The 12,820-nt window shown below is 40.0% G+C and overlaps 1 protein-coding gene across 3 annotated transcripts in view; it reads right to left on the bottom strand.

Moving 5' to 3' along the window:
• The window catches only part of XPO4 (exportin 4), a 90,545-nt gene that overhangs the window by 25,322 nt on the left and 52,403 nt on the right, over positions 1-12,820 (bottom strand). The gene's annotated exons all lie outside the window — the stretch shown is intronic.

Raw genomic sequence — 12,820 nt, 5'->3', positions numbered from 1 at the left:
TGTGGAACATGTATTTTTCAAATAAAAACAATATTCACATGTTTTTCTATAGTCAAAAAGAGAACTGTTAGAATTTTAAAAATGTGTACTTACTATACACTTTTAATGACTTTCGAAAGACAAGAGAATGGTGAAAATAGACTAGCCTGACCAGCATTATTTAAGAATGCACTCCTTATCATTTGATCACGTTTTGAAGAAGCAGGAACAGAGCCTACGCAGGAGTCTGAGGACGGCAGGAGGACACCAGGAGCCAGCGAACAACACAGACGCAAGGAAACTACCAGTTGCGCAGGTCTGGACAGTACGGGTCTCACCAAGTGCAGGTTGTGTCCAAATCTCACTTCCCAGCATTCTGTCTACTGAAGGGAAGGGCCCCGCACAGGGGTTAAAGGACATGCTAAGGGCTCAAAGTGTTCCTCATGTCACTTAACTTTCTCACCCTCAAATAAGAATCTATATCCTAATTCTGCCATTAATTGGTAACCTGGACACATCATTTCATCTGTGTATCAATTTCTTCATCCACAAGTTCACTACACTATTCATTGGAACTCAGAATGCCTAGTGTCAAGCACTATGCTTAGTGTAGTAACACAATAATGTACCATTCATACTTTCGAGCTCAGTCCAGTGGGGAAGAATGAGAAGCCAACAAAAAATTACACTAAAGGCTATAGACATACATTTCAGGGTCGGTTTTCAACTAACGCATGTCCCATAAATACTTTGTTACAAACAAAGTAGCAGAGTCTCTGAATTATGTCTTCACTCTTACAACGGTGGTGGCACAACACACAGTTTCTGACACTCAGTCACTAGGTAGTGACCCAGGCACAAGGAAGGTGTACAGGTCTAATCTGTAACTTGCAGACAGACAGCTCTGACTACAAATGCAGAACTCTGGGGTTGTCCTCAGAGAGCCAGGTCAAACTGGTATTCTAGCAATTTATCAAGAACAAAAAAGAAAGGCACAGGAAAAGCTATGGCAAGTGTTCCAGATTCAACCGGGCCACAGCTCATGACACCTAAGTACCTGCGTGAACTGCTTCCAGTGACTCGTTTTCTTAAGCCTTCTTTCAGCTTTTATAAACCCACAAAATACACATGCAAATAGTCGCTTTCTGGGTCAAACCTTACAAGACCTTTTTAATATTTTTAAGTCCTTTTGTGAAAAACTTACTAAGAATGAAGGAAAACTTAAAGGAACTTCATTAGGTAATTTTAATAAGAATTTAAAGACAGCAAACCCAACTTCTATTCCATATTGTCCTGGCCTTGAAAGTACATACAGTAAGTCTTCACATAATGTCATTAGTAGATTCTGGAATTTTAAGTGAAACCAGGTTTAAAGAAACCAGTGTTACAAACCAGGCGAATTGATAGAAACAAGTTACATTCTTACTATCTCACCAACAATTGCACGGAAACCGTACTGACAGAAACCATGTCACTGGAGGGCCTGCTGTGCACCGAAAACGGATGATCTTTATTTAAAGGTAAGTGCCTGGGACACAGTCCTCTTGTAAACAGTTCTTGTCACGTGTGGTATTTCTGTTCCCAATTCACAACTGCGGGGTTAGGTCCCTTGTCTGGTCACTACACTGTCACCATGGACAGGTGACCACATCAATACATGACCGTGTTTTACGTATTTGTTCATAGACACCTTGTTCAATGTACATTTGTGATTGATCGCCAAGGAACCTATGGCCACCAGCACTCACGCCATTTGCTCCCGAGGGGACATCACTGCCATGGCAGGAGCACCACCAGACAGCAGGCAAGCAGCCCAACGCTCGGGGCATTTCAAACAGTGACGTCACCCATTCGGTCACTGCACAAGAACAACTTCAGCGTTCCGTGACAAAAGTTTGGAATATCCCATTTCACAAAAATGCAGAAAAGGTCGCCCTGGAGATGGGAAAGGGACACTTGTTTACAGTACGAAGGCAGTGTATCTGCTTGTTGGACCTCAGCTGGAAACGAGCATGCAGGGAGAGACAGACTGTTGTCACTCTTTGCAGGCACCTGTCGGGAATGACTCAATGTGCCGCAAGTGCTGATAATGGGGTTACAAATAGATTTCAGTGAGGGACGGACTTGCAAATATGGAATCCGCGGAGGAGGAGGACTGGCTGTACTTGCACAATCGGTCTCTAACAGGTTCCGATTCACTAACGCTGGCTCTTCCTGCTTGTGTATCAGCAAATGCACTACATTTTGAAAACTTCGATGGCTTGTGATTTTATTGAAGGACAGCCATGTTCTTGGCTCCATAAATGCAGTAATATGCTCACTTACTTTATAAATAACAATGAAAACGAGCACATCAACCAAGTTTTTCATTTCTACATCATTTATTTCCTTCCGACCACCTACATACACACCGCTTTCAGCATTAATGCAATCACAAACCACACGAAGTTGACTTTGTTGCACGAACGTCAAAGAAGATGAACACTGTCAACATCCTTTAGCAGAATGTGATGATGGTCCAAACTTGTCACAAAATATTGGCTGAGGTTTCCCTGGGCAATGAGAGTGCCATATTTTCTCTGTCTTTGGCAATACAATGTTTGCTTGTGTATTGTTTGAGAAAATTTATACAACGCAGTCTCCAATTTCACTTATCAATTTCACCATCAGTATTAAAGCATAGAGTGCTGCTGTCTCTTTACAGTCACCTTCAAATTTGCTTTCTCACTGTGAAATGTCTTATTCTGGCAATTTTCTTCTCTTATTACTATGGGCAGAAAATGAAAAATTCTGAATTCCAAACAGTATCTAATGAAACTTAAAAAGAAAAAAAGAAAAAGACTTAAAGGATGGTATCTCCAGACTTCTTTTATAGCTTCTTGAAAGATCATGCCATACTGGAAAGTGCATGAAAGCTGAAAATTAATCAATAGTAGCTATTTACTTTATTTGTAGAGATGCATTTCACTATTATGTCATCCTTGTAGGTGATCCCATCATTCCTCCATTTTCTTATTATTCTAGCCTTTCTAAAAATTATTATTACAAGTGGAATTTGATGAGAAATATCTCATGAGGTCATGAAATACCAAATGTTTCAAGATACAGAAGAAATCAGATCTCTAAGGCCCATAATGTATTTTAGACTTACAGAAGAGTCTGATGTATCCATCAGGTAACAAAATAGTAAATACTCTTTTTGTTCTAAGGACTCCAAGAAAGAATAAAAGTCATGAAAAATCAATGTTTAAAATAGAACTGTTCAAAAGAGAAATTCAAAAGCAAGCGCCTGGAGGTACACTCAGGCAAGAATGTTGTGACAAACAGTCAAATGAAATCTGGTCAAGCAGCGTCTGTCCTCACAGGATTCAAGATTCCCTATCATTCTGTCTCCTACATGAAGCTTTGCAACAGATTTTTTTTTTCTATTTCATTCTATTTTGGTTTTATTTTTACTTACTAAGGAAAAACTCCTGAGGAGCAGGTGTGCTCCCGCTCCCTCTTTTTGCACCAGATCTTCTTAAGGAACTGCATCTCCCACCCCACCCCAAGACCTTCAAATGTGAATTTACAAAGTCTTTTATACAGATAAGCTTATAGCTCGCATGCCAAGATTGTTCTTTTTCTCTAGTTTTGACTTTCTACTCTTATTTAATTCTGATTCTTTTCCAAGTTTTAAACAATTATTTCATTTTAAATGTTTTTATAAGCCACCAGAAATCTTGTATGAAACAAAGAAGATTATGAACAAATAAAATAATCCCTAAACAGTTTCAACTGCTACACTCATTACCTTTCCTCTTTCTCTCTAGGACGTGCCCCCATTTCTTAAACCTGCCTGGTTCATGAAAGAACAGCTATGAAGAGTGGCCTTACATGTAATAAAACACCATTCGAAGGGCTAATTGAAAATGAAACTAACTTAAGAATGTCTACTAACAGGAATCACATGGTGATATTTATCTATAAGAATGTTTGCTGCAGCATTATTTAAAAAGTGCAGATAATTTATTGAACCATTCCCTTAACCTTTTACATTAAAAACTGATTTCTAGCAACAATTGATGACTTCAGAAAATACAACACAAATAAAAGGTAATGGTTTTGCTTTTAAGTCTAATTGGTATGCCTTAAAATCTGGGGAAAAATACATCAAAACGTTAATAGGAACAGGTTTCAGAAGGTAAAACTACAAGTGATTTGGTTTACTTCTAATTTTTTGCTTTTTCAAAACAAAACAAAAAAACCAGTAAGTATAAAATGTCCATAGTTGGGGGGAAAAGGTATTATATAGCTCTATGTGTGAATAAAGAGATGACAAGAAAGTGACAGGTAATGGGATTTTTGGAGAATTTTAACTTTTTGTGCTGTTTGAATTAATTTTACGTTGTATGAATGAAATATTTCACAATCAGCATTCAACACTGCACAATAAGAACAATAAAAATTGTCAAGACTGAAAAGAAGCAAAACTGCCATTATTCGCAGATCATATAATTATCCACAGAAGATTAAAAAGATTCTAAAGTCAAATTATTACAATCAATAATAATTTTGAAAGGTTAATATATATCAGATCAACACACAAACACCAACTACATTTTTCTATGCCAGCAGCAATCTGATAAATGACGTTTAAAAAAGATACTACTTACAATAACAACAAAAATATACAGTACTAAAGTTATTCCTTTATTGAAAGACAATGAATTAGACCGAAATTAATATAGAGAAATAGCACATTTATGGATAGAGTTGGTATAGTAGTGAGTCCACTCATCACTAAAGTTTCCCTATGATCCCAACCACAATCCAAATTGACAAACAGAACATTTATGTGGAAGATTGGAAAGCAAATACATCTAAGACCCTTCTGAAGAACTGCAGGATTGGGGGGCGGGTATTTGTCCTATCACATATCTAGATATCCCTTTAGAACAAAGTAAAATATAGGTGCAGAAATAGACATATTGACCAGTTGAAGTGATCAAGAGTTCAGGAAAGATCCACTTATATGTGAAAACCAGATATATGACAGCAAGAGTCCTGCAAATCATTTAGAAATGAAGGGCTATTCAACAAATGTTGCTGGCAGCGAAAGAAAGCAGCAACCAAGTGAAACAACCACCTATGGAATGGGAGAAAATATGTGCAAACCACACATCAGACAAGGGGTTAATATCCAAAGTATATAAAGAATTCATACAACTCAGTAGCAAATAAAGTAATCCAATTAAAATGTGGGCAAAGGGGCAAAGGACCTGAACAGACATTTGTCCAAGATACAGATGGCCGACAAGCACACGAAAAAATGCTCAACATCACCAATCATCAGAGAAATGCAAATCAAAACCACAATGAGATATCATCTCACATCTGCCATCAGAATGGCTGCCATCAATAAATCAACAAACGTGTTGGTGAGGACGTGGAGAAAAGGGACCCCTCGCGCACTGCTGGTGGGAATGTAAAACAGTGTGGAGGTTCCTCAAAAAATTAAAAACAGAGCCACCTATGATCCAGCAATTCCATTTGTGCGTATGATCTGAAGAAAACAAAAACAACTTGAAAAGATACCTGCATCCCCATGTTCACTGCAGCATTATTTACAACAGCCAAAATATGGAAATAACCTAAGTGTCCATCGATGGGTGAATGGATAAAGCAGATGTGGTACACACACACACACACACACACACACACACACAAAATGGGATACTATTCAGCTATAAAAAACGAGGAAATTCTACCATTTCCGATATCATGGACAGACCTTGAAGGCATTATGTTACATGAAATAAATCAGAGAAAGACAAATACTGTATGATCTCACATGTGAAATCTAAAAAAAAAAAACACCCACCAAATTCATAGAAAAAGAGATCAGACTTTTGAATTTGTGGTCACCAGAGACAAAGGGGTGTGAGAGAACAGGCAAAAGGTGGTCAGAGGTACAAACCTCCAGTTCAGATAATAAGGACTGGCGCTGTACACACATCATACAACATGACTACAGCTAACACTACTGTATGATATGTAGGAAAGTTGTTCAGAGCAGATCCTAAGAGTTCCCATCACAAGGAGAATTTTTTTTCCCTTTGATTGTATCTGTATGAGATAATGGATGTTAATTAAACCTACCGTGGTTATCATTTGACAATACTCATGTATGTAAGTCAAAGCTTCATGCTTTATGCCTTAAACTTATACAATGATGTATGTCAATTATTTCTCAATATAACTGAGGAAAAAAAGGAATTATAGATGTAAATGAACGCATGAATGAATGTTGCTGGAAAAATCGGTTAGCCACATGGAAAACAATGAAATTAGATCTTGGTACCATATTCAAAATTAAATTCTAAGGTGGCAAAGTCATGAAAGGCAAACTCTGAAAGCATTTAGAAGTAAACAGAGGAAGGCTAGGTACCTGAAATAAGGAGCTAATAGTGTAAATCATAAAAGCAATGACAGTAAGTCCAACTAAGATGAAAAACACATTCATGCCAAGATACTATAAAGTCTAAATGCAGTATGGTACCCGGGACTGGGTCCTGGGCTGGAAAAGGACGTGGAGGAAAACTGGTGAAGCCCAAATAAGGCCTGCATTTTACTTCATTATAATGTAAATCTGTTCATTGATTAGGTTTGGCAAATACACCATGGTTATATCACATGGTAGTATCGTGTTTCCCCGAAAATAAGACCTAGCCGGACAATCAGCTCTAATGCATCTTTTGGAGCAAAAAATAATGTAAGACTGGGTCTTATTTTACTATCCCGGTCTTATTTTACTACAGTATAGGGTCTCATCTAACATAATATAAGACGGGGTCTGATATTAATTTTTGCTCCAAAAGACGCATTGTAGCTGATTGTCCGGCTAGGTCTTATTTTTGGGGAAACACGCTATTAGAAGAAGCCAGATGAAAGGCATATGGAAACTGTACTATCTTTGGAACTTTTCTGTAGATCTAAAATGATTCCAAATTAATAGTGAGAGAGACAGAGAGAGAGACCATAAAGTGAAAAGAGGAGTCACAAAACTGGGAGAATAGATCCGCAACACCAATAACCAATAAAAAATTATTGTACAGAGTATATAATTTCTACCAATCGGTAAGAAAATAACCTGAAAGGAAAATGGGCACTGGAAGGAGCAAGCATTTCACAAGTATAACGATGGAGTTATGCACTTACATATATGAAGATGGTCAAGCCACTGTGCTTGGGAAAGCACATTCAGGCCATGTTTATACCATGGGTTTGGCAAAAGCCACGAGGATGGAGACTGGGAGCAATGGAGGGAGCAGTGGCGACACAGCTGTGGCAGGTCGTGGGTTCACTGTGTGTCAGAACAGCACACCTGTTTCACTGGTGGCCTCTATCAAATATGATGCACTACAGGCATCATAAAACCATCAGACATACTTCTGAATTTGTTATTAGCAGCAGCAGCAGAAGGTGGTTTTACTCCAACAAACATCTACTGAATGCTAAGAGCTAAGCACTGCAGTACAGACGAATCTTCCTATAGAAACATCTGCAGACTGTTTACATACTTAACAAAGCACGTGCTCTGCAGACATCTTTGTTAAGTCTTCACAGTCTATTTTGCTGAAATAAACAGGCTGCCAATATATCTTGGGGCGACCTGGGAGAAACATCCTCTGTACGACAGTTCATCAGGGCCCCCTTCGTGTTCTTTAGTACCTACGAGTGTATAATGTACGCTGTCGGAGTTCACGTATTCAAACATGGAAAAGTTCAAATAAAAAGCGAAACTCCCAGTAGCCTTTCTATGAGAGACAGAGTGTTCACCAACCCTTTAGAAAGCCCTGAAATTAAGTGAAACAGCAGATCCCAGAAGACTGCAAGAGCCCCCATTCACTGGATGGCGATGTAAAATAGGAACTGAAAACTCCTCAAGAACCTTCTGCCTCCTTTTGGACACCCACACAAGTAACTCATCAGGCAAAGTGTGAGAGATTTGGTTGATGACAATTGGCAACCAGATCTTTCGGTGTCATCGCGGAGGCCTGAAACCTGACCGAGTGCTTTCTCCTGAAACCTTGGCCCCACTCCATGGCTGCTCTGGCCAAGGCCCAGGAGCCCAGCCAGAGCACGTGCACAGCGATGCCGGAGGGGCCGAGCTGGCAGCATGTGCTCACGCCCAGTGCGGTCAGGCCTGCTGCCAGCACGGCTTTGCAGAGGGGCTTAGAGCGCGTCAGACTACTTGACCCCACTTTACTCCGCGTGGGCACTGCAGGGTGAGAAGCAAGCAGAACACTTACATCTCAGCGCCCGCCCACAATTAACTCGGAAGGAGCAGGAGTGAATGTGCTCGTCAGCCACAGGAAGAAGCCGCCTCTGTGTTAACTAAGTGGAGCCAGAGAACAGGGATTACTCTATTTTGCCATGTATAATGCACACCCACGTTTTTAGCCCCAACTTTCAGGGAAAAAACTCTTTTGATTTACTTTTTTAATTCAAATTTTTTATTTGTTTACATTTAGGTACTTGTTTTTTGTACGTATTATAAAGGAATTTGAGCACTTATTTTTTAACATATTATGGTACAAGAAAGTTTATGTCACACTTATAAAACACAAGAACAGATACAAGGTACAAGGAATTTTATGTACCGGTAATAAATTGACAATATTTACGCATCACAGAAGGTCAAGAACTCAACGTCATTGCAAGTTTGTCGTTAATTCAACAAAACAGATTATCGTATTCCAAGGTATTATTTTGCATAAGGATATCATTATTGATTTCTAGAGTTAACTTTTAACTCATAAGCATAAACAGAAGAATTAAAAACATTTATATAGATACAGAATTAGTACTACCCGTATATAATGTGCACCGTTATTTTTCCCTCACCAATTTGGGCAAAAAAGTATGCATTACACATGGCAAAATACGGTCATTTCATGACAAAGCTGCCAAAGGAAGCTTTGGAAAGAAAACTTTCATTATGTAAATCTAATTCCCTTTTTGACACTGAATTAAACTTCAGAAATTAAAATCTAACACTACTGTATGATTCCAACTGTATGATCTTCTGGAAAAGGCAAAAGTACGGAGACACTAAAAAGGTCTGTGGTTGTGGGGGGAGGCGGGGGAGGGGTGACTGGGTGGAGCGCAGAGGGCAGTCGGGGCAGCGAGCTACTCTGTGTGGTACTGTAACAGCGCTATGCGTCCTTATGCATTGTCCAGACCCACAGAACGCACGACACCCAGAGCGGACCTAATGCAACCTATGGACTAGGTGATATGTATGTACAGATGCTGGTTCATCAACTGTCCTAAATGTAGCGTCAGAGCGGGCGGCTGTGTCTGTGTGCTGGGGGGCAGATATACGGGAACTCTGTGTTTTCACTCAAGTTTACTGTGACTCTCAAACTGCTCTCAAAAATATTGTGTGTGTGTGTGTGTGTGTACCTAACAGATTCTGTAGACGTCACCAGGTAAGTGGGGCACAGACACAAAGCTCGCGCAGCACAGCAGCACAGCCTGGCTCCCACCATCTCTCCCCATGGCACTCAGTTCCTAGCTCGTGTTTGGTATAGGATCCCACCACAGCAGTTTTTTCTACACACACAAGTAAGCACACAACAACTCCAAATCTTCTCCGTGAAGTTGGAAAACCCTTTCCTTGGCCATCAGTATTACCTTCATATATAAACATACATTACATGAGCTACTTTTAAAAAGCCTATGTATGATTCATGGACATAAAAAATGCAGTGAGATGGGAGTGGGTGAATAATTCTCACTTGGAAAAGTTTATTCTAAGGAATAACCTTTAAGAAATTCCAAGACCTCCTCTGTGTTCGTTCCGTGTTTCCAGCCGAGGCTGCTGACATACTGCACGGCTGTTCTAAGGATTTGGGGATGAAAACAAATTATACATCATAGCGGCTGGAAAAAAAGTACCAAGAACACTGGTAGAAAGAAAGTTCACTCGCAGCATTCATTTGCAAAACACGATGAAAAAACCATTTGGCAGAAATAACTTTAATAATGTCATAAAAACCATGCTTGCAATAACAGAAGCAGGAGAAAAAAACTCCAGGTGAATGTAAGGGAAGAATAGGTTCTATCAATACACTATTTCTTTTCTTTCCTTTTTCTTTTTCTTTTCTTTTTTTTTTTTTTTAAGGAGTGCACAGCTCACAGTGGCCCATGCAGGGATCGAACCAGCAACCTTGGTGCTACCAGCACCACGCTCTAATCAACTGAGCTAACTGGCCACCCTTCAGTATACTATTTCTTAATCTAGATAGTTATACACAATTGTTAATTTTATATAACATTTTTACTTTATAAGAATGAAATATTTCACAGCCAGGTGATAATTTACGGGCACTGGCACAACCCCCAAGCCCAATGACAGATCGAATAACACGTGTCCTACTCAGCACAAAACATTCACAAGACAGGACAAGGCGACAAGACCAGAAGAGCTGTCTCAGTGTTCACTGGCACTCATCTGCAGCAAGCATTCAGATTCTTTCCATGGAGCTGTAATCATTTCAAATATAAACAGAGAAAAAAAACCATAGAAATGTCACAGATAAAACTTTATGAACTCTCCATTTTAAAAAAAAGTAAGAATTTAGAAGACTTGAATGTCAGGCGCAATATAAAATAATTCCCTCTCGGGTTCCTTTTAGGTCCCGTAGAGTACCTGTGCCGACAGTACCCCCGAGGAACCGCTGCAGTGCACACGAAGGGCAGCTTAGGCGAGTCCTACAGATAGAGCACGCAAAAACCCTGCTCCACCGAACACCGAGGGTCCAAGTGTGACGGACAGAAAGTTGTTAATGGTACACTCCTAGATTAACATACTTTCTGCTTTTGGAAATGCATATGAATTTCCAAATTCTTCACGCTGAAGAATGTGCCTTGCACACAGTGGGTGTTCAGTGAGTGTTCATGGAAGTGAATCAATCCAGTGGGACTCCCATGGAGCTGACATCTCAGGGACGCGCCCTGCTTACATGGGTAGAAAGGTAATCCCTTTCCCCCACCTCACATTCCACATTCATTTTGAACCCCTGGCCCATTAGATCTCGTTGTTTCTAAGGTTGTTCTTATAAACAATAAGAAGGATACCACACAGAACAAGGGTTATGACAGTACGTGAGCATTACTCTGACTCCACTACACTGTCTCACGTGCCAGAATTCTGGGCAACATAAGCCCTGCTTCTGTGCTAGGACTGGCACAGCAGATTGAAAAATCAGAGCTGACTCGTAGACAAGTCGGCACGGATCAAATTCTGCAGTTTTCTTCCAAATATCCTACCAAAGCTAAAGCTACTGTTAGCAGGAAAAAGAAGTCCATGTTTATGTGCGAGGCGTAAAAATACTCGTGCACCTCACTTAATGCTCTGACCTTTCAAGGAGAGGGAATGAGGCCCACAGAGGGGCTGGACCACCATCTGCTCTCCAGTCCCACCCACTTCTTCTTTGCCGGCTACCAGAGCGTTAGGTGGCTTCCCAAACAGGCTCGTCCTCTCAGGACTTAAGCTGTACTCTACTGACATCTCCATTCCAGAAAGTCAGCTGGGGCTTTCCCTCTTCGCACTGAAATACCCCAAACTTTTGCTTCCCACTTCTCAGTTTGTAATCTAGCCTCGATGTATTCCTTTTCACCACCTCTCCTCTCCACAAAGTAACTGTCCATGGAGCTCGAGCAATCAGACTTTGAATTAAGAATGCTCAACTTGAAATGGACCCATCACCCACCAAACTGCAAAATGATTTTCCTGCGTTATACTCATTAATGAACTTCTAACAACTTCATCGAGTTTCTTTTTCTTCACCATCTTCTCCTGCTGGTCTTGAGACTGGGCTACAAAGTACTATAAAATTAAATGTCAAGTTCTTCCTTTATAAAGCTTATCAGCCGCCACCTCCCTTACACAGCCTTGCACACCCACACACACCAGGGCAAACCCACGCACGCACACACTTCCACGTTGAAGCAGAGCGGTGGCTGCTCTGTTCCATTAACTCAATGCGTTACATGGCTTCTGTCTGATGAAGCTACTGCGGGCTGAACTTAAAATTCTCTACTGACAAGGAAACCAAGAAGCACTGTCAAGTCCTATTCTCTTCAAATTTCACCGAATCAATTCAAATGCATGTATTCATAGTATAAACATTTTATACAAACTTGAAATAATAATAGGAACAATTACTTTGTTAGGACTTTAATTTTTAAGGCAGTATTTTCATTTCTACGATCATTCTCACCTCTTCAGTCCGGCGACAGACAGAAATCTGATTTCTGGGGTGCAATGAAAAAATTATTGGCTTTCACAAGCCTCAAGTAATAAGTAATAGCAAGGAATTTTAACAGCCAAGAACAACATGGCTGCAGGCTGGGACCGATCTTTTGAACACAGACCTTCAGTTCACTGAAAGGTGAGGGTCTCTTCACACACAGGCTGAGGCCACCAAGCCAGGACACGTTCAATGGACACGCATGAGCATCAGGAAGCTCTCTTCCCATCAAGATGTCTTTTTTCCTTGCTAAAGCAACATAATCACCCTCAGCACATGCATTTCTAAAAAGGGAGACAATCTATATGTGTTCCTAAATACAGTTCTGAAAAATAGTGTCACAATAAAACAAGTGGATATGCTGAATCTGTTTTCCTATTGGGAAAAGAAACTCCTTCAATAGTGAAAAAACAAACAAAATCAGAAAACAGAAAATGTTTCATAAAATTAGAATGATAAAGAAAACTACTATTAAAATTATTGGTTTGCACAAAACAAAACTCAAGAGTTGGTCTTACTTGGTAAGACAGTACACATAA

This window comes from Rhinolophus hipposideros (assembly GCF_964194185.1).
Source record: "Rhinolophus hipposideros genome assembly, chromosome: 4".
NCBI lineage: Eukaryota > Metazoa > Chordata > Mammalia > Chiroptera > Rhinolophidae > Rhinolophus > Rhinolophus hipposideros.
The sequence above is the reverse complement of the archived record's forward strand: the minus strand, read 5'-3'. Positions and strand labels throughout refer to the sequence as shown.